Raw genomic sequence first — 20143 nt, forward strand, 5'->3', positions numbered from 1 at the left:
AAAATAAAGGGGGGGGGAAATTAACTTTCTAATTAATTTAGAATTAACTTTCTAAGGCATGGGTGTCAAACTCGATTGCGTCACGTGGCGTATTGTGATGTGTCGCAACATTTTTTGCCTTTGCAGAGTGATAAGTGTGAAAAATAATCACAAGCCACTTTTTTCAGTGCTGTTGTAATCTGAATGGTCACTAAACAAGTGGTTGTAAGTTGAGAACTAGGTATATTTTGGAACTCTGAATATGATGAATGGTCAACTGTTGAGGAGGCATTGAGATTTGTTTCCATGGCACTAATGTGGAAATGGCTGTACACTGCCTTGTCCTCAAGCCAATTTGCATTCTTGGATGAAGAGCCTTACCGAGACAATGGTCCAACAACGGTTTGAACCTGGGTCAAGCAATCAATTTGAAAAAAATTTCTCAAGACTCTCCCAATTCACACACAGATAAGATAAAGAAGCAAAGGGGAAGCACATTCAGACTTGCAAGCTTCTGATATTATAGGTGTTTCAACAAAAGTAATCCTGATCTTTACGGCATTGGTTTCTTAATCTAGTCTATCTTGAAGAAACATCTAGTGATCTTCCTTCACCATGTCTATGGAGATTCTCAATCATCCAGGTCATGGTTGTCCCAAAGGTGCTTTTTCCCCCCAAAAGGCAACTGGACTTTTTTTTTCTCCTTTAAGAACATTTGGCTTCCCATCCAAGAAGCTTCTTCAGTTCTAATTAACTGGTGGGGAATGAATGGAAGGATTTGCAAAGATGTGCAAAGAATATAAATCTTCACCAAATAGTTAGAACTGAAGAAGCTTCTTGGATAAGAAGTGAGATGTTTTCAAAGGGAAAAAACCCAAGAAAATCCAGTTGCCTTTTGAAGAAAAAAACACTTTTGGGATTTCCTTCAGTATGTTTCAGGAACCAAGATATACTAAAATAATTTCCTATTCTTTAGAGCTGTGTTAAAACTGAGTAAGAATAGAGTAAGAATAAAATATGATGGGGTGAATACACATATTTGAATGCTCTGAATTTAATTTAATGGGGAAGGAAATGAAGGGGAATTCATCCTTTTTTTAAAAAAAAAGTCAAACCTTGCTCTGGAACGTAAAGTGAAATTAAATGTTTAGCTCTTGAAGGCAGAGAGGGGAAAAAAGTTTGATTACATAATCCTACAGTAACCTTCAAGGCCTGGAAACATATTTTTCTAGTAAAGGATTATTTTTAATCTCTTTCCAAAGCCAACCTCATGATTTTGCGGATTGTGGGACCAAGCCCACAATATAATTGGAAACTTCAGTTTTTCATGGAAGAAATTTCTAAGCACAGACTATTTCCCTCCCTCCTTGCTAGTTTCCAAATGGCAGTCACAACCTGAAGGAAGCACTCATTCTTTTGACAGGGAATCCACTTAACATGATTACAATCAACTTCAGCTTTCCCCCCCCCTTTTTTTTTGAAACTCTCAAGTATCTCTGCTCAGATTCTACATTTCAAGAACTAAGTTCCAGGCCAGACAGGAATTCCTTTTAATTGTGGATTCTCTCACATTGATTCATAGTTTTGTCAACATCCCAACCCAAATTCCTTCTATAAAAAAAAATCCTAGGGGAATTCATTGAGAACAGAATCACAAGGTGATAACGGAGGGTCAAACTACACATTACTTTAAAACCACTGCTTCCTCCTCCTCTTCCTCCTCCTCCTCCTTCTAGCATTTCTTAAATTCTAGTCTTAGGACCTCTGAGTGTCTCCCAAGACGCTCTCAGTGACTCTTGAAATCAAATTCATTTGCCAGATATTGAAGATATTTGCCAAAACATAAAATAATCACACTTCACATCATTTGTTTTTGTTAAAAATAGTTTTTCATGAAAATGTTTTACGTTAATACCTAACAGTTTTATTTTTACACATTTTAATAAATATTCAATGGAATCATCCATTTTAATTTTAATACATATATGTTAATAAATATTACCCATATAAAAAGGTAAAAGTAAAAGTAAAGATTTCCCCTGTCCGGTTGTGTCCAACTCTAGGGGTGGTCCTCATCTCTGTTTATTTGCTGAGGGAGCCAAGGTTGTCTGAAGACGTTTCCGTGGTCATGTGGCCAACATGGTGTGTGCTGAAGGTCGTGGAATGCTTCCCACCAAGGTGATACCTATTTATCTACTCACGTTTACATGTTTTAGAACTGCTAGGTGGATAGGAGCTGCAGCAAGGGACGGGAGCTCACCCCATCGCATGGCGCTCAGGTCTCAAACCAACTGACGGGCTCAGCATCTTTAACCGCTGGGCTATCCTGCTGATATAAATAAAAGCTTTTATCAGGGTCCTCCATCATCTTTAGAAGTCTGGGAAGTTGTGCAAAGAGGAGGTTGAAGAAATACAGCTCTAGCCTAACTGCTTAGTGCAGGAAGAGTCTTTAACTCTTTAACTCTTTATCCAGAACGACCTTCAGTTTGATCTCTTTACTTGATCTAAGTTGAGTGATCTGAGTTCCCAGGGGTAGGAATGGGAAAGATTTGACGGCCTGATCTGGATTCTAATTAAAGCATATTTTTCATGAAGGAAAATTGGGGGGAAGCTTATGCTTGAGAAATTAAACAGTTTTCCAAATGATTTCAATTTTCAACCTGTCAGGTCATGACTAAAGACCAACCAAACCCACAGTTTTAAGCCTCCAGCAATCCAGTCAGGGTGTTGTACTCAATTCCTTGGGCTTCAGATGCTGTGAAGTCAAATAGAGTTCATTCTTTCCCAGCTTTTTCCCCACAAAAGATGATGAAATTAATGGGACAGGCATCAAATTACGTGAGATCAGTACTTTAAAAAGTGCTCAACACGTGAAGTGTTTTTTGGAAACCTTTCCTATGATCGTAACCTAAAACCAAAGCTACAGCTCTGGGATCCTTGCAACACTATATATTTAATTTACGCAATTTGCTTTGGCAACATAATCCACAATATTAGTATAGATCTGTGTCAGCCAGACCCATACAAGAAGAAACAATTATTGGTCTCCTACAACCACAATCTCTCCTTTTTTTAGTCTAACCTAGCATATTATAAAAACTCAGAAACTTTGTTTCATGAAATCGATGAAGCTGTTACATTTTCTGCTGTTGAATCTTCAGACTGGGGTCTTTAATGAACTGCACAGATGACTTACTGTGGTGGTGGATTCAACTCCTCACTTTCTATGAATCTATGAATATTGGCAGCAGGAAGCTACTGAAACACCAGTGGCCTCAATGATTCTCAAAAGAGGGCTAATGACCAGATAACTGTAAGGAATATAAATTCTTCCCCCCTCTACCATTCAGTCAGTACTAAGGAAGCTTCTTGGATGAGAAGTGAAATGTATTCAAGGAGAAAAACAAAGTCCAGTTGCCTTTTGAAAAAGCATCTTTGGGACAACCGTGACCTGGATGACTGAGAATCTCCGTAGACATTTAGCTGAAACACTGAAATTCAACCCCTTCCTTTCTACGAATCTATGAATATTGGCAGTAGGAAGCTGCAATCCTGAAACACGAACATTCATGCCTCTCTTTCTCTCCCTGTGCTTTTGTTCTGCACACTCATCGTAGGGAAAGAAAAGAAAAAGGACCATAGCAAAACAGAATGAAACATGCACGCTAGATTTCAATGCTATGAGGAGGGAGGGAGGGAGGAAAGGAAGGAAGGAAGGAAGGAAGGAAGGAAGGAAGGAAGGAAGAAAGAAAGGAAGAAAGAAAGAAAGAAAGAAAGAAAGAAAGAAAGAAAGAAAGAAAGAAAGAAAGAAAGAAAGAAAGAAAGAAAGAAAGAAAGAAAGAAAGAAAGAAAGAGAGAAAAGCAAACAGCTTATGAGAAACAGGCTTCGTCTCAATCCTGCCAAGACTGAGTGGCTGTGCATATCAGCATCTCGGGTCAACCAGACTATTCCATCTCTAACGATGGGGGGTGAGGTGTTACCCCCCCGTTGATAGGGCTCGCAACTTGGGTGTCCTCCTGGATTCGCGGCTCACTTTTGAAGACCATATAGGAGCCGTGACCAGGGGGGCTTTTGCCCAGGTTCGCCTGGCGCACCAGTTGCGACCCTACCTAGACCGAGATGCCCTACGCACAGTCACTCATGCGCTTGTGACCTCCCGTTTAGACTACCGCAACACTCTCTACATGGGGCTGCCCTTGAGGACCACCCGGAGGCTTCAGCTGGTGCAGAATGCGGCCGCGCGAGTCATGATGGGGGTCTCCCGATACTCCCATGTAACACCTCTACTCCGCGAGCTGCATTGGCTTCCAGTTGCCCTTCGGGTGAGATTCAAGGTGCTGGTGATGACCTATAAAGCCCTAAATGGCGAGGGTCCGGGATATTTGAGGGAACACCTGCTGCCGGCATCAAGCTCCCTTCGTCCTGTGCGCTCCCACAGGGAGGGTCTCCTCAGGGTGCCGCCGGTTAAAGATTGCCGGCGGGTAACACCCAGGGGTAGGGCCTTCTCAGTGGGTGCGCCTGCCCTGTGGAACCAGCTGCCTGCGGAGCTTAGGACTGCCCCCGACCTCCGTTCATTCCGCCGGGACCTGAAGACCTGGCTCTTCGAGCTCTCTGGCCCAGGCTGAGAATTTTTTAATTTTAATTTTAACTGGGTTTTTTATTTTTCTCAGGGTTTTATTTAATCTTTTTAAATTTGTTTTAACGTTTGTATTGATTTTCTTTTAAATGCCCTGTAAACCGCCCTGAGTCCTTCGGGAAAGGGCGGTATATAAATCTAAATAAATAAATAAATAAATAAATAATAAATGAGAACTACATCTGCATCTCTGCGGGTTTTATGACAATTAAGTAACACTTGATCCATGGCAGGAGACACACTGGATAGCCCAAGTGAAAGTGAAAGTCTTGCCCAGCCTATGTTCCTAGCAGTGTAGCAGTGAACTCATTTGTCAAATGCTGCAGTTAGGCACTGTTCCCGCCTCCTGTCAAAAGGAACCAAACAACAAATCTATGCTGTGGTCACCAGGCAAGGAAATCCTGTGGTGACAAAGCCTTCTGCCAATTTTTTGTGACAGGAAAGAGATGCTGATCGGCCATAGAGAATCCGAGAGGCCCCTTCATTAATTTATCAGCAGCTCCAAATGCTGGGAAGACCATCTGTTCAAGGAGGGAACGGAGCCCAATCTGTCAGCAATTTCTAATCTTAATTGCTGAATTAGATGAGCCTAAACTGGAGCAAATTGGTTACCGAGCTATTTGTAGGAGTGTCTGCTGAAACCTGACATTATTCTCTATTTCTTGTTTTGAAAAGTTCTTTGGTCTAAATATATTCCTGAAATGTGTGCATGACTAGACACTGGCAAAGTCTTCTTAAAAAGAGTAACCAAAAACCAAAGTTAATTGATGCGAAAATATTATTGAATGCATGTTAATCCACTAATAAATGCTATTTACTAGTGAGCAGATTCTAATTCAAAGTATGCATCCTATAACAAAGTTGACATTTCAGACTACACTGCTATAATTTAAAACAGACAGAAGTTTTCCCTAACCTAGACCCCCTTTGACTTCTTTTGCTCCTCAGATAATTTGTACTCTACCTGCACTAAAGGTGCTTTTTCAAGAGGCAACTGGACTTTCTTGTTTTTCTTTGAAGATGTTTTGCTTCTCATCCAAGAAGCTGAAGAAGCTTCTTGGATGAGAAGTGAAACATCTTCAAAGAAAAACAAGAAAGTCCAGTTGCCTCTTGTAAAAGCACCTTTGGGACAACCATGAACTGGATGACTGAGAATCTCCATAGAGATTTATCTACCTGTATATTTTAAAATGTAACAGAAAATTTGGATTTTCATTGCAAACCTTAAGTTTGCACTCATGCCTACACCATAAATATATCTATTCACTACTATGCACCAGCTGCTAAGATAGATAGATAGATAGATAGATAGATAGATAGATAGATAGATAGATAGAGATAGATAGAGATATGGATAGATAGATAGAGAGAGAGAGAGATTGAGATAGAGATAGAATAAAGATAGAAAGACTATGCCAGAAAAATCATTGTCATAAGCATGCAAACAGTGATTGTAACATAGGGCAGCATTTTCAACCTAGATCTGTTCAGATAGGTTGGATTTAAAACCCATGATTCAGCATAAAAGGTAAGGTAAAGTTTCCCCCGCACATGCGTGCTAGTCGTTTCCGACTCTAGGGGCCGGTGCTCATCTCCGTTTCAAAGCCGAAGAGCCAGCGCTTGTCCGAGGACATCTCCGTGGTCATGTGGCCGGCATGACTAGACGCCAAAGGCGCACGGAACGCTGTTACCTTCCCACCGTAGTGGTCCCTATTTTTCTACTTGCATTTTTACGTGCTTTCGAACTGCTAGGTTGGCAGAAGCTGGGACGAGTAACAGGCGCTCACTCTGTTACGCGGTACTCGGGATTCGACCCGCCAAACTGCCGACCTTCCGATCGACAAGCTCAGCGTCCTAACCCACTGAGCCACCGCGTCCCTTTTTATGATTCAGCATGGCTATTGCCAATTCTCCTTTCTGTATAATATGAAAAGTTATTATAATTACACCAAGAAGATAATGCTAGTGACTAAAACACAGAGATAATCAAACACCTTGCCAGGAAACCATCAGGACATAGAACTAAGAAGAAATTTCCTGACAGTTAGAACTGTCAGTTAGAACAATTAATCGGTGGAATGGATTGCCTCCAGAAGTTGTGGGTACTCCAACACAGGCAGTTTTTAAGAAACAATTGGACAACCATCTGTCTGAAATGATATAGGGTCATCTGCTTGTGCAGACCTTGGACTAGAACACCTCCAAGGTCCCTTCCAATTCTGTTATTCGGTTAAGACAGTGTGGGTTATTCTGTCCTTTCAACCCCATTTTATTCTTACTAGACCTTAGATTGATAGATTAGATCTGTGTTTCTCAACCTTGGCAACTGCGGACGTCAATTCCCAGAATTCTGGTATTCTTTCAATTTGTTCCAGAATTCTGCATTTCTCCCAGCTTGCTGGCTGGGGAATTCTAGGAGTTTAATTCCACATCTCTTAAAGTTGCCAAGATTGAGCAACACTGGACTAGAACAGGGGTGTCAAAGTGCCAGCCCGCGGGCCAGACGCATCACGCAGAATCTGCACCCACTCCATTGCCGGCAATGGCAAAACTATCCCCATACGTTGCACAACGTCACGGGATGTTGCGAGTTTCACATGTCTGGACTGGACTAGACTAAGAAAGTAAATGGTTCATCCAAAATAGCCAGTGAAACCAGAATGATCCCAACTTTTCTTTGTGACAATTTTTTCAACATAGATTTAAACAGACAGTCCAGGAAACATGCACCAATGCTCAACATTCTGCGCAAACCCCTGCTATTAATTTTTTATCTTTTCCATGATCAAGGCATTCTTCTCTTTGTAATATATGATAGATAGCAGACACTCCAATAAACTAGCTGTTGAGCTCTGGAGAAGAATAGACTAATTTTCTACTTTAAATTTAGTTCTCTTACAGGGTCGCCACGGAGATGACCAATTTATCTTGCATGCTTACCGGTATATAGTTATTTCTCTCTGATTGTTATTCATAGCAACACATCTTGAAAGGTGTATATTTAATAAAAGACCCCCTCCTGTGCTAAGAATAGCTTTCCATTTGTTTTGTTTAATTTGGTTGCTGAATTAATCTATTCTCTGGTTCATGCGATAAACTGCACGGTGTCTTTAACACAAGAGTGTGCGTATGCTAGAAAAGGCAAGGAATGAAGGCAGTTACTACACAGTTACTACTGTAGATCTTTAACAGGCCTCCTTAGAGGAAAGCTGCTGTACATTTCCAGGGTGGCAAATCCTCATTTTCAAGTCAGTGCTTGCCAAGAGAGTTTCAGAGCTCTGGAGGAAGTTACACTTTTCCCTTCTGAACACATTTTTTTTAAGAAAAAAAGACTGTAATTTGTTTTTTTTTAAAAAAAAACATTGTGGCATGTTTATACAATGTGTATGTATGAAACTTTTGTTGTTGTTGCTGGCTTTGGTTCAAGAGCTTCCCGCTAGATAGAAACACTTTAAAACTAACTGTCATGGGTGATACTTTTTTTTTTCTTCTCATTTCCTCTCAACACTCATATCTGATCAGGGCAAGTTTCAAAGAAACAAAACTTAACAATTGTTTAGCAGAAGCTAATGAGTTCAACTTCTGGTCCATATGTTAAACTGATATATGGACCAGATGTTTCATAGTCAAACCTCAATTAAGCACTGGCTAGATTTCTTACTGCATTAAACCAGGGTTGTCTGATTTAAGGTACAACTTCTGATCCAGCGTAATGCACTGAATAAGCCCTGTTTTTGTTTAATATGAGTGAGAATCAGCTAGTCCGCACTCGTCCACTCAGTTAACCAAGAAGCAAGAATAATCAAACCCCCGAAACCTAACTTATGACCACAATTGAGCTCAACATTTCTGTTGCAAAGTGAGACAAATGAGTTTTGCCCCCTTTAATACCTGTCTTGTCACAGTTGTTAAGTGAATCGCTGCAGTTATTAAGGTAGTAACATGGTTGTTAAGTGAAACTGGATTCCCCACTGACTTTGCAACGATCGAGTGAAAAAACAGACATGTCACTTTTTTTAGTGCTGTTGTAATTTCGGTCACTAAACGAATGGTTGTAAGTTGAAGTTGTACAAACCTACTTTTTTTTATTAAAGGGTTTTACAAAAAAATTTTTACAATACATATCCCCAAAAACCACCTGCCCCAAACCACCCCCCTTCCCAGAGCTGAATACATGGTCATAGATATAATAATCATATTCTAACTAAAATTATCCATTATAAAATTAACCAAATTCATAATGTGCTTTAACTCCCCTTTAACATTGATACATTCAAATTATTAAAAGCATAATAATAATAACTTAAACAAAAATATAATCAATACTAATACTAAAATTAATAACAATCTAAAATCTACTCATAAGCTAAATGGAACTTTTTAGTCCCATATTTATTCTGAATATAATCTATCCATCTCCTCCAAACTGAAATATACCTTTCTTGCGAGTGATCCTTCAAATAAGCAGAAATCTTAGACATTTCTGCAAGATTCGATACCTTAACCTACTTTTGAGTAAATACGTACATGGTGCTGATTTCCCAATTGAGATCACAAACCTCGGGCAAGGTTTGAAGTCCGCATTCTGGGTGTTTGAAACTATTCCTGGATGCCAAGTTGAAAAAAAATAACAACCTCTCTATACACTTCGCATTTTACTCAATATAAATAAAACCTGTGGGCTATCACTGCCTTTTAGCAGAGCTTCCAAGGCGGTTTACAAATATAAAGCCTCTTAAAAACAAAGTTCAAATACATGTTTTAAAGCCCAACACCATTCAATCTACACTGATCTGTGTCGGGGTGAGGTGACTGGCTGGGCTTCCCCCTCTCCCATCAGTCAGACTTCCAGCACAGATAGTCCTCGGCTTATGACCACGATTAAGCCCAAAACTTATGTTGCCAAGTGAGACAACTGTTAAGTGAATTTTTCCCCATTTTACGACCCTTCCTGCCATCACTGTTGTTAAGTGAATCGTTGCAGTTGATAAGTTCCCTACCCAGTTGTTAAATAAATCTGGCTTCCCCATTGACTTTGCTCGTCAGGTCGCAAAAGGGGATCAGATCAGATCACATCACACACACACACACACACAAACTACAACCGTCATAAATGTGAGTCAGTTGCCAAGTGGCTTTTTGATCACGTGACCACGGGGATGCCGCAAAGGTGGCCAGTTGCAGAAAAAAAACGATCATAAGCCCCCCTCTTTTTTTTCAGGGCCGTCGTAACTTTGAACGGTCACTAAACGAACTGGTGTAAGTCGAGGGCTACCTGTATTTATCTACCAAGCCGTTTTTTTTTAAAAAATTGTTATTCTTAATTCAAAGGGCAGCAAGGAGGCCAGACCGGCTGGCTGATCGTCGGAATGCCGGCTCTACACACGAGTTCTCTGGAGACGCCAGCTAGGGAGCGGCGGCCGAGCACGTGGCGAGGCGCCGTTCCTGGAGGCAAAAAAATTAAAGAGGAGCCGCCTCGCCTCGCCTGCTTTTCCCTTTTCGGCGTCCCGCGGCCGGCGCCTCGCCTCCCGCCGCTCCGCGAGCACCACCTGCCCGGGTCGTAACCCGGCAGGGCTGCCGCCGCCGCCCGCCCCGCAGCTCAGCCGAGCCCTCAGTCGACACAAACACGCAAAGACAGGCGCGCAGGCAGAGTCACAACCGCCTCAGATCGGCCTCTTGTCAGGCGGCGGTCTGAGGAAACGAACCGCCGCCGCCGCCGCCTCTCCTCAGGCCAGGCGGGAGCCGAAAAGGCGCGGGAGAGGGAAAGTCCGGGCGCCGCTTCGCCGGCTAGCAGTTCTCCTCAGGTCCGACCAAGGAGCGGACGGGGCATCCCCTCCACACGTTCAGCCGGCCGGCTAAGGAAAGAGAGCAAGGCAGACGCTTCCCTCCGTCTCCGCCCTGGAGGCTGCTTCCCTTCTCTTCCCTTCCCACGACGCCTTTTCCCCCATCCCGGCCCGAAAGTTGGAGCCGCCGCCGCTGCTGCTGCTGCTGCTGCTGCTTCGTCCACCGCCCTCGACTCGAGCCCGGAGGCGCCTCGCTCTGCCTCCTCCGCACCGTCCGCCTTGCGGCCGAGCGGGGAGCCCCAAACGCGCTCGCTTCCCCGCTGCCCTCCTCCGCCGCCCTGGAGCCCGCGTTCCCACGACGCCTTTGCCCGGCTGACTCCCTTTTTTCCCCTCGGGGGGAACCCTGACTCTCCTCACCCACCCACCCCGGCGCCGTCCCGACGTTCAGCTGGCGACACGCGCGGCTCAAGAAGGGCTTGCTCCAAAACCCGGGCGTTCCCTCATCTCCCCCTCCTGCCCGCCGCCGAGCCCGCTCGCCGGGGCGACCCGGCTATAGCCCACAGCGACGGACTCCCGCTTCGCCACAGAGGCGCGGCGGCGCTCGGCTCTCCTCCTCCTCCTCCGCCCCTAAAAGGAAGCCCGCCTGGCAAAGGGCAGCCGGCTGAGGCGGCGCTGTGCCCGGTCGCCTCCCCGCGGAGCCCGCGGTCGCGCCCCCTCGCCTTTCAGCCCGTCCCTTCCCGAGCGGGGAAAGCGCCGAGAAACGGAGCTCTGGGGCGCGCTACGCCGCCCGGCAGGCGGGCAGGGCAAGCAGGGCAGGCAGCCCGGCCGCCGCTCACTCACCGCCTCCGCCTCCGGGCAGCTCGCCGCCTCTCCCTTTGTCCTCCCGAAGTGGCCGCCGCCGCCGCCGCTCGCGGGTCCGAGCCAGCCGCGGGGAAGCTCCTTTTGGCTCCGGGCGGCGCCGGCACAGCCCCTCTGCCGCCGCCGCCTCCTCCGCCCTCCTCCTCCTCCTCCTTCACGCGAGCGCGCCGGACTGCCTGCCAGCCTGCCTGCCCTAATATAGGGCTCCCTCCCCGAGAAAGCCACGTGGATGCGAGCGAGCGAGCGAGCGCAAAACTGGCTCCGGAGGGGCGCAGCGGGCGGGTGCCCTGCCTGCCTTCTCGACCCCGGGATCGGAGGAGGCTCTCGGGCCGAGCAAGTCTCGGGCCGGGCTCTCCAGAGGATGCGTGCGTGTGTGGGTGTGGGTGTGTGTTTTTGTGTGGGTGTCAATGTATCCGTAACAAACCGGGACGAGGGAGCAAATTGCGCTGCGGAGTCAAGCCGACCCTGAAGCCCAGCGCTGCGAGCCCGCAAAAACGCGCTCTTTTCCAGCTCACCCCAGCACCGATCCGATTTTGGTTGCGGGGGGGGGGATCCAGCGCTCTTTCCAGCGGGCGGTGGTGATCGGGCCGCCCCTTCCCCCCAAAAAAACCCACCTCCCCGCCCCTTCCCCCCAAAAAACCCACCTCCCCGCCCCTTCCCCCCAAAAAACCCACCTCCCCGCCCCTTCCCCCCAAAAAAACCACCTCCCAGCCCCTTCCCCCCCCAAAAAAAACCACCTCCCAGCCCCTTCCCCCCAAAAAAACACCTCCCCGCCCCTTCCCCCCCCAAAAAAACACCTCCCCGCCCCTTCCCCCCAAAAAAACCACCTTCCCGCCCCTTCCCCCCCAAAAAACCACCTCCCCGCCCCTTCCCCCCAAAAAAACACCTCCCCGCCCCTTCCCCCCAAAAAAAACACCTCCCCGCCCCTTCCCCCCCCAAAAAACCACCTCCCGCCCCTTCCCCCCCAAAAAACCACCTCCCCGCCCCTTCCCCCCCAAAAAACCACCTCCCCGCCCCTTCCCCCCAAAAAAACCACCTCCGCCCCCCCGCCTTTGATTTCTTTGTTCAAGACCTCGCCGGTTAAAAAAGTGCAACAAACGCGGCTTGCTTGGTCGACCCACAAGATCGTGTGAACACGCCCGAGAGAGAGAAGGCTCCGATTTTGTGCGCTAACGTGTTTCTTTCCCCCCCAGAGTCAGGGAGGTCTGGGGGGGGGGGGAAGCCGGCGAGGCGGGGAAGAGGGGCGTACAGGGAGGATTTAAAGTTCCTTTTCGGAGCTGCTGCTTCGAAAAGGAAAGCAAAAATCCGCCGGAACGAAAGCGCTCCAGACCACAAGAGGGGGGCCTTTCGTTGGAGGAAAAACTGGTTGGCATCGGCGGAAGAAAACCGATTGTCCCGAACCCGTTCAGTCTCTGGACAGTTTCAGCAGCCATCAAATCCTCCTCCTCCTCCTCCTCCTCTTCTCTCGCTCGTTCGCTCTCTCTCTCTCCCCCCTCTTTTTCTCTTTCCCTCTCTTCTCTCTCTCCCCGCTTTCTCTTTCCCTCTCTTTTCTCCCTCTCCCTTTATCTTCTCTCTCTCTCTCCCTCTGCCCCCCCTCTCCCTCTCCGTCTCTCTCTCCCCCCTCATTCTTTCCCTCTTTTTTCTTTCTGCCTTTTTCTTTCTCCCCCTCTCTCTCCTCCCTCTCTCTCTCCCCCCCTCTTTTTCTCTTTCCCTCTCTTCTCTCTCTCTCCACTTTCTCTTTCCCTCTCTTTTCTCCCTCTCCCTTTATCTTCTCTCTCTCTCTCTCCCTCTGCCCCCTCTCTCCCTCTCCGTCTCTCTCTCTCCCCTCATTCTTTCCCTCTTTTTTCTTTCTGCCTTTTTCTTTCTCCCCCTCTCTCTCCTCCCTCTCTCTCTCCCCCCCTCTTTTTCTCTTTCCCTCTCTTCTCTCTCTCTCCACTTTCTCTTTCCCTCTCTTTTCTCCCTCTCCCTTTATCTTCTCTCTCTCTCTCTCCCTCTGCCCCCCCTCTCCCTCTCCGTCTCTCTCTCCCCCCTCATTCTTTCCCTCTTTTTTCTTTCTGCCTTTTTCTTTCTCCCCCTCTCTCTCCTCCCTCTCTCTCTCCCCCCCCTCTTTTTCTCTTTCCCTCTCTTCTCTCTCTCTCCACTTTCTCTTTCCCTCTCTTTTCTCCCTCTCCCTTTATCTTCTCTCTCTCTCTCTCCCTCTGCCCCCCCTCTCCCTCTCCGTCTCTCTCTCTCCCCTCATTCTTTCCCTCTTTTTTCTTTCTGCCTTTTTCTTTCTCCCCCTCTCTCTCCTCCCTCTCTCTCTTTCCCTCTCTTTTTCCTGTCTTTCTGCCTCTCTCTCTCTCTCTCTCTGTGTGTACATATGTAAATAAATAAATAAATAAATAATGGGAAATGGTGCTGAAATAATTAAATGGTTTGCCTCTAAACCAGGGGTCTTCAAACTTGGCCTTTTTATGACTTGTGGACTTCAACTCCCAGAATTCCTCAGCCAGCCAGAGAGAAGCATCCTGGAATTAAGGAGAAACTTCCTGACAGTGAGGACAATCCACCAGTGGAACAGCTTGCCACCAGAAATCGTGGGCGCTCCATCACTGGAGATTTTCAAGAAGAGACTCGACATTCACCTGTCCTGAGATGGCATAGGTTCTCCTGCTTGAGCAGGGGGCTGGACTAGAAGACCTCCAAGGTCCCTTCCAACTCTATTCTTTATATGCTTTTTCACATCTCGACTTCCTTGTTTTTCTTTGAAGACGTTTCACTTCTCATCCAAGAAGCTTCTTCAGCTCTGACTGGATGGTGGGTAATGGAAAGATTTATACTCCTTGCAGACAACTGGTCATTTGCATCCTTAAAGCTACCTGGAGGCTTATCTGTGTCTTCAGGGTCACCTGAGTGGTGCAAATGGGTGTGGAGCCTCTCTGACTCCAGTCAGAGCTGAAGAAGCTTCTGGGATGAGAAGCAAAAGATCTTCAAAGAAAAACAAGAAAGTCCAGTTGCCTCGTGAAAAAGCACCTTTGGGATAACTATGACCTGGGTGACAGAGAAATCTCCATAGACATAAAGGAGGGCATTAAACCTTGGCAACTGCCAGTCTGGTAGGACTGGGTGAATTAGCAATAACACCTAGGTTTATATACTACTCTATAGTGCTTTTACAGCACTCTCTGAGCAGTTTACAACATCAGCCTATGGACCCCAACAATCTGGATCCTCATTTTACTGACCTTGGAAGGATGCAAGGCTGAGTCAACCTCGATCCAGTCAGGATCAAACTCCTGGCAATGGGCAGAGTTCACCTGTAACGCTGCATTCTATCCACTGCACCACCAGGGCTCCAGAACTGCGGATCTGTACATCTGCCTGCTTATTTTTGGATAAAAGAGTCAACCACTCACGTTGGGTCTTTGAGGGAGACATCCAAAGCATTGTTTAGGATTTCAGTAGCCACGAGCATCATAGGAGCTTGTGATCAAGTGATCGCTTTTTTTGCTAAACGATCTGTTGAAGTGTCAAGATTTCTTGGAGAGCTTCTTTTCTCTGCACAACTTGTGGCCATTTGTTTAGCAACCACTTGAAGTAAACAAGGGCGCTGAAAAAAGTCCTCACAACCAGTCCTCACAATTAACAATCTTCACAGCATCCCTACAATCACCTGAGCAGAATTTGGTAGCTTGCCAAACGGCTGTCTGTATGATGACTGCAGCATCCCAGGTTAGGTGTTCACCAGTGGTGGGATTCAAATATGTGAACACCTGGTTCTCTGCGTGGATGCCACTTCCGGAAGTCCATTCTGGGTCTGGGCAACAAAAAGTTAGCTACCGGTTCTGATGATGATGATGATGATGATGATGATGATGATGATGATGGAAGGGACCTTGGAAGTCTTCCAGTCCAACCCCCTGCTCAGGCAGGAAACCCTATACCAGGGGTAGGCAACCTTGGCTCTTTTATGACTTGTGGACTTCAACTCCCAGAATTCCTGAGCCAGCTATAAAAGAGCCAAGGTTGCCTACCCCTGCCCCATGCCATTTCAGACAAATGAATGTCCAGTCTCTTCTTAAAAACTTCCAGACTTGGAGCATTCACCGCTTCTGGAGGCAGGTTGTTCCGCTGGTTAATTGTTCTAACTGTCAGGAAATTTCTCCTTAGTTCTAGGTTGCTTCTCTCCTTGACTAGTTTCCATCCGTTGCTTCTTGTCCTGCCTTCAGGTGCTTTGGAGAATAGCTTGACTCCCTCTTCTTTGGGGCAGCCTCTGAGATATTGGTGACTCATTTAACAACTGTGGCAAAAAAAGTTGTAAAATTGGGCATTTAACAACCGTCTTGCTTAGGAACAGAAATTCTGATCCTAATTAAATTGTAAGTTGAGGACTAGCCATATTTGCTAATATTGCTATTTGGAAGAATATGAAAGGAGACTTTCTAACTGATTGCAGGGGCACTTTGGAACTTTTCACTTTAAAAGGATTTGCACTTATAAGGGGAAAAAAACCTCAGGAAAAGAAATGTTCCACCTAGCTAACTTGTTTTAATTCTATAGTTCCATAGAATGAAGTTCTATAGTTGCCCAAGCAAGTGACCTAGTTTGTTTTCCTGCTTGTGTGGTCTAATCTGTATTTTAAACTCAATTATCCTTTTAACTGACTGCTATTTTCAATAGCTTCTCTGATTTCATTGTGGCTTTATTTTACATGTGTGTTAATTATCTTTTATTGTAGATTGTATTGTTAGCCACTTTTTCATATTTTTAATGAGGAATGCTGAATATGAATAGAATTAATAAACAACCAGCGGTTGTTTAGGTTAATAATGTGGGAATGACCATCCCACATTATTAACCTAAAGGCCTACCAGAAATTTAGGTCATCAACCCTGGGCATATTTACAGTACAGTTATTTATTAAAGCATTTAAATAGCATAATTTTTTTTTAAAAAAGGAAGCTCAGAGTGTTTGCCAGTGATTCTTTTGCCTTCGAAAAAGATTAGAAAAGAAGATCAAGTTAATATATTATGGGCAATTAGGTAGAATACAGCCATTGAGCCAATAATAATAATAATAATAATAATAATAATAATAATAATAATAATAATAATAATAATAATAACAACAACAACAACAACAACAACAACAACAACAACAAAACAACAACAATAATAAAATAATAATAATAATAATAATAATAATAATAATAATAATAATAATAATAATAATAATAACGATGATGATGATGATGATGATGATGATGGAAGGGACCTTGGAGGTCATCTAGTTCAACCCCCTGCTCAAGCAGAAAATCCTATACCATTTCAGACAAATGGCTGTCCAGTCTCTTCTTAAAAACCTCCAGTGTTGGAGCATTCACCACTTCTGGAGGCAGGTTGTTCCACTGGTTAATTGTTCTCACTCTCAGGAAGTTTCTCCTTAGTTCTAGGTTGCTTCTCTCCTTGGTCAGTTTCCATCCGTTGCTTCTTGTCCTGCCTTCAGGCGCTTTGGAGAATAGCTTGACTGGCCTAGTGGTGACAGCCTAGTGGTGAAGATGCTTACCTCCTGCTCAGAAGGTTGACAGTTCGATCCTAGGTAATGGCAGATCTGTCTTTCTTAGGGCATAAAGAGAAAATAGACAGCAGGAAGGGAATCCAGCCAGTAAACAGTTCTATCCAGTTGTCCCAGGGATTGCAGGGACATACAAAGGAAGTTTTAGATAGAACAGAGCCATTATTCCAGATGGCTTTGCTCACAGTTCTCCCTACACAAGTACAGAACAGAGATCCTCATTGTTTAAAATACTGTAAGTAAAATATTGATGGAAAAGGTCTGGTATATCTGTGTAATCTTCACCATCTCCTGATTTCTTGCTCTTATGCAGGTTTGGTGACTTTTGACTGTATGAGGGTCCACACTCGGGATATGCGATAAATCTGCAACAGGCTCCCTAACTTGACGCCCAGCAGATGAAATAGGATTGCAAGCACCAGTATCCCCAGCCAGCATGCAAGGAAAGAATATGAAGTTGCAGAGACAAAGGCATTGAGAAATTGCTAGTGGCTCTGCATTTTTTTCTAGCTTTGGAAAAGATAAGGTGGAATCCTGGCTGGCAATCCTCCATGAAATGCATAGCAAAAAAAGGAACACGGGGATTTGCTGATATATATTTGTGTATTTATTTGTATCCTACCTTCACGATTTTTACAAATAACCCGACATACCCAACACACCTTCCTCCTCCGATTTTCCTAACAACAATAAGCCTGTGTAGTGGATTGGGTGTAACTGGCCCAAAGTCACCCAGCTGGCTCTCTTGCCTAAGGTGGGACTAGAACTCACAGTCACCTGGTGATTGGCCCAAGGTCACCCAACTGGCTCTGAGGCTTAAGGTGGGATTAGAACTCACACTCACCTGGTGATTGGCCCAAAGTCATCCAACTGGTTTTCAAGCCTAAGGTGGGACTAGAACTCACAGTCACCTGGTGATTGGCCCAAAGTCACCCAACTTGCTCTCAAGCCTAAGGTGGGACTAGAACTCACAGTCACCTGGTGATTGGCTCAAGGTCACCCAACTGGCTTTCAAGCTTAAGGTGGTACTAGAACTCACACTCACCTGGTGATTGGCCCAAAATCACCCAATTGGCTCTCAAGCCTAAGGTGGGACTAGAACTCACAGTCACCTGGTGATTGGCCCAAAGTCACCCAACTGGTTTTCAAGCCTAAGGTGGGACTAGAACACACTGTCACCTGGTGATTGGCCCAAGGTCACCCAACTGGCTCTCAAGCCTAAGGTGGGACTAGAACTCACAGTCACCTGGTGATTGGCCCAAGATCACCCAATGGCTTTCAAGCCTAAGGTGGGACTAGAACTCACTGTCACCTGGTGATTGGCCCAAGGTCACCCAACTGGCTCTCGAGCCTAAGGTGGGACTAGAACTCAGTCACCTGGTGATTGGCCCAAAGTCACCCAACTGGCTTTCTTGCCTAAGGTGGGACTAAAACTCATGGTTTCCCAGTTTCTTGCCTGGTGTCTCAACCACTAGACCAGACTAGCTCTGCTTTTCCTCTTTGAACCAACCATTTTTGCATTTTATTGAACCTTCTTCTCCTCTTGATCAAAAAAACAAGGGAGCGTTGAGAGCAAAATCAGCTTTTGTGTTTGTGTGCCGTGTAACCTGTATTTTACATTGTCTAACCAAGCCTAGCCTGCCAGTTTGGTGACAGATTCAATTCTGCACCCTCCTAAAATTTAATAGAATCCAGCTGCAGTATATTCAAGTGTTTGACACCAACTGATTGCTGATGAGATGACAGATCCAATCATCATCTTTTCTTCAGGTTTTTTTTTTAAATGCCCTTCAATTAGACTTTGACTTCTGGAGATTGCCTGGACAAGTCTCTGCAGTTTTCTTTGTGAGATTTCAGAAATGATTTGCCCTTTTCTGCTTCTTCCTATGGCTGAGAGAGAATGATTGGCCCAAGATCACCAAACAGATTTTGTATCTAAGGTGGGACTAGAACTCATGATCTCCTGGTTTCTAAACTGATGCCTTAACCAGTACCCCAAAGGTGATAGTTCTCCATTATATTGCATTTGTGTGTGGTTTGCTTGCTTCACAGCAGGAGATAGGAAAGCGCTCCAGAGGGTCATTACCAACAACCAGAATTGGCTGCCCTCTCCTCACTCCCCTGGACGAACTGTACAGTTCCCATTGTCTTAGGAAAGCTCAAAATATTCATCCTGGACATTCTGTTTTTGAATTATTACCATCTGGCAGCTGGTACAGGATAATAAAAACAAAGACAAATAGGTTGAAAAATACTTTTTACCCCAGAGCTGTAACCATATTAAATACCACAGTATAGTAGTTCAACATTGAAGTGCAATATTAGGGGCAGCGCAATGGTGAATAAAATGTGAAGGATGTGTTTATATAATGTATGTTCTTTTTTTATTGAAAAGTTTTACAATTTTTTAAATACAATAAATTCCCTCCTCCCCCTCCCCTCTCCCCATCCCTCCCCTACCCTACCCTCCCCCCTCCCCGACTTCCCAGAGCTGAATACAGGGTATAATAATACAAACATAAACTACAATATGCTAACAACAAAAATAAAACATTAAGTTCTATCAAACTTTAACTCTCCATAGTCATAATATTAATAAAATAACAAATAACTAATCATACATCATAAAAATCCACTACTTATTCAAATGCTAAGTGAAACTTTTTAGTCCCATATTTATTCTGAATATATTCAATCCATCTTCTCCATTCCACAGTATATCTCTGTTGCGATTGGTCTTTCAAATATGCTGAAATCTTTGCCATTTCCGCCAAGTTGGAAACTTTCAAAGTCCACTCTTCTATGGCCGGCAATTCCTCCTTCTTCCAATATTGCGCAACTAAAAGTCTTGCCGCCGTAATTAGATGTTCTTATTTGTGGTTTCTACTTGGCTGTGGTGTGCACTGTGGACAGCACTTAATTTCGTTGTGAGTTACACAATGACAATAAAGATATTCTACTCTGCAGCGAGGGTTGTATTTGCTCAGCACTGGAAGAAGGACAAAATGCCACTAGGTGAAGAGATAATCGAGAAGATATTGGACTGTGCTGAAATGGACAGACTTACGCTGAGGATCAAAGAGAAAGAAGATGCAGAATTATTTTCAAAGATGGAATTTATTTTATCAATGGTTGGAAAAAAGGGGTAGAAACTAAGAATGTAACTTGTATTGTTAAGCAAACAAATTAACCCAGACAGCATGATGTTTATTAAGCACTAATCAAATGTAATAACAGAAAATAAAGGTTTTTTTAGAAAAAAAGATATTCTATAGTCTAAGTTCTGGTTCCCTGTCACGTTCTAGGATAGAGAAATTTGTGGAATGGAAGTG

At 44.8% G+C, this 20143-nt stretch overlaps 1 protein-coding gene across 1 annotated transcript in view; it reads right to left on the reverse strand.

The window, feature by feature from the left end:
* The window catches only part of ST3GAL1 (ST3 beta-galactoside alpha-2,3-sialyltransferase 1), a 148696-nt gene extending 137302 nt beyond the window's left edge, over positions 1 to 11394 (reverse strand). Inside the window, exon 1 of the mRNA XM_081325005.1 lies at positions 11240 to 11394. The gene's annotated coding sequence lies outside the window, so the exon portion shown is untranslated. The remainder of the gene's footprint in view (positions 1 to 11239) is intronic.
* Positions 11395 to 20143: the final 8749 nt, after the last annotated feature.

This window comes from Vipera berus (assembly GCF_964194415.1).
Source record: "Vipera berus genome assembly, chromosome: 3".
In the NCBI taxonomy this organism is placed as follows: Eukaryota; Metazoa; Chordata; class Lepidosauria; order Squamata; family Viperidae; genus Vipera; species Vipera berus.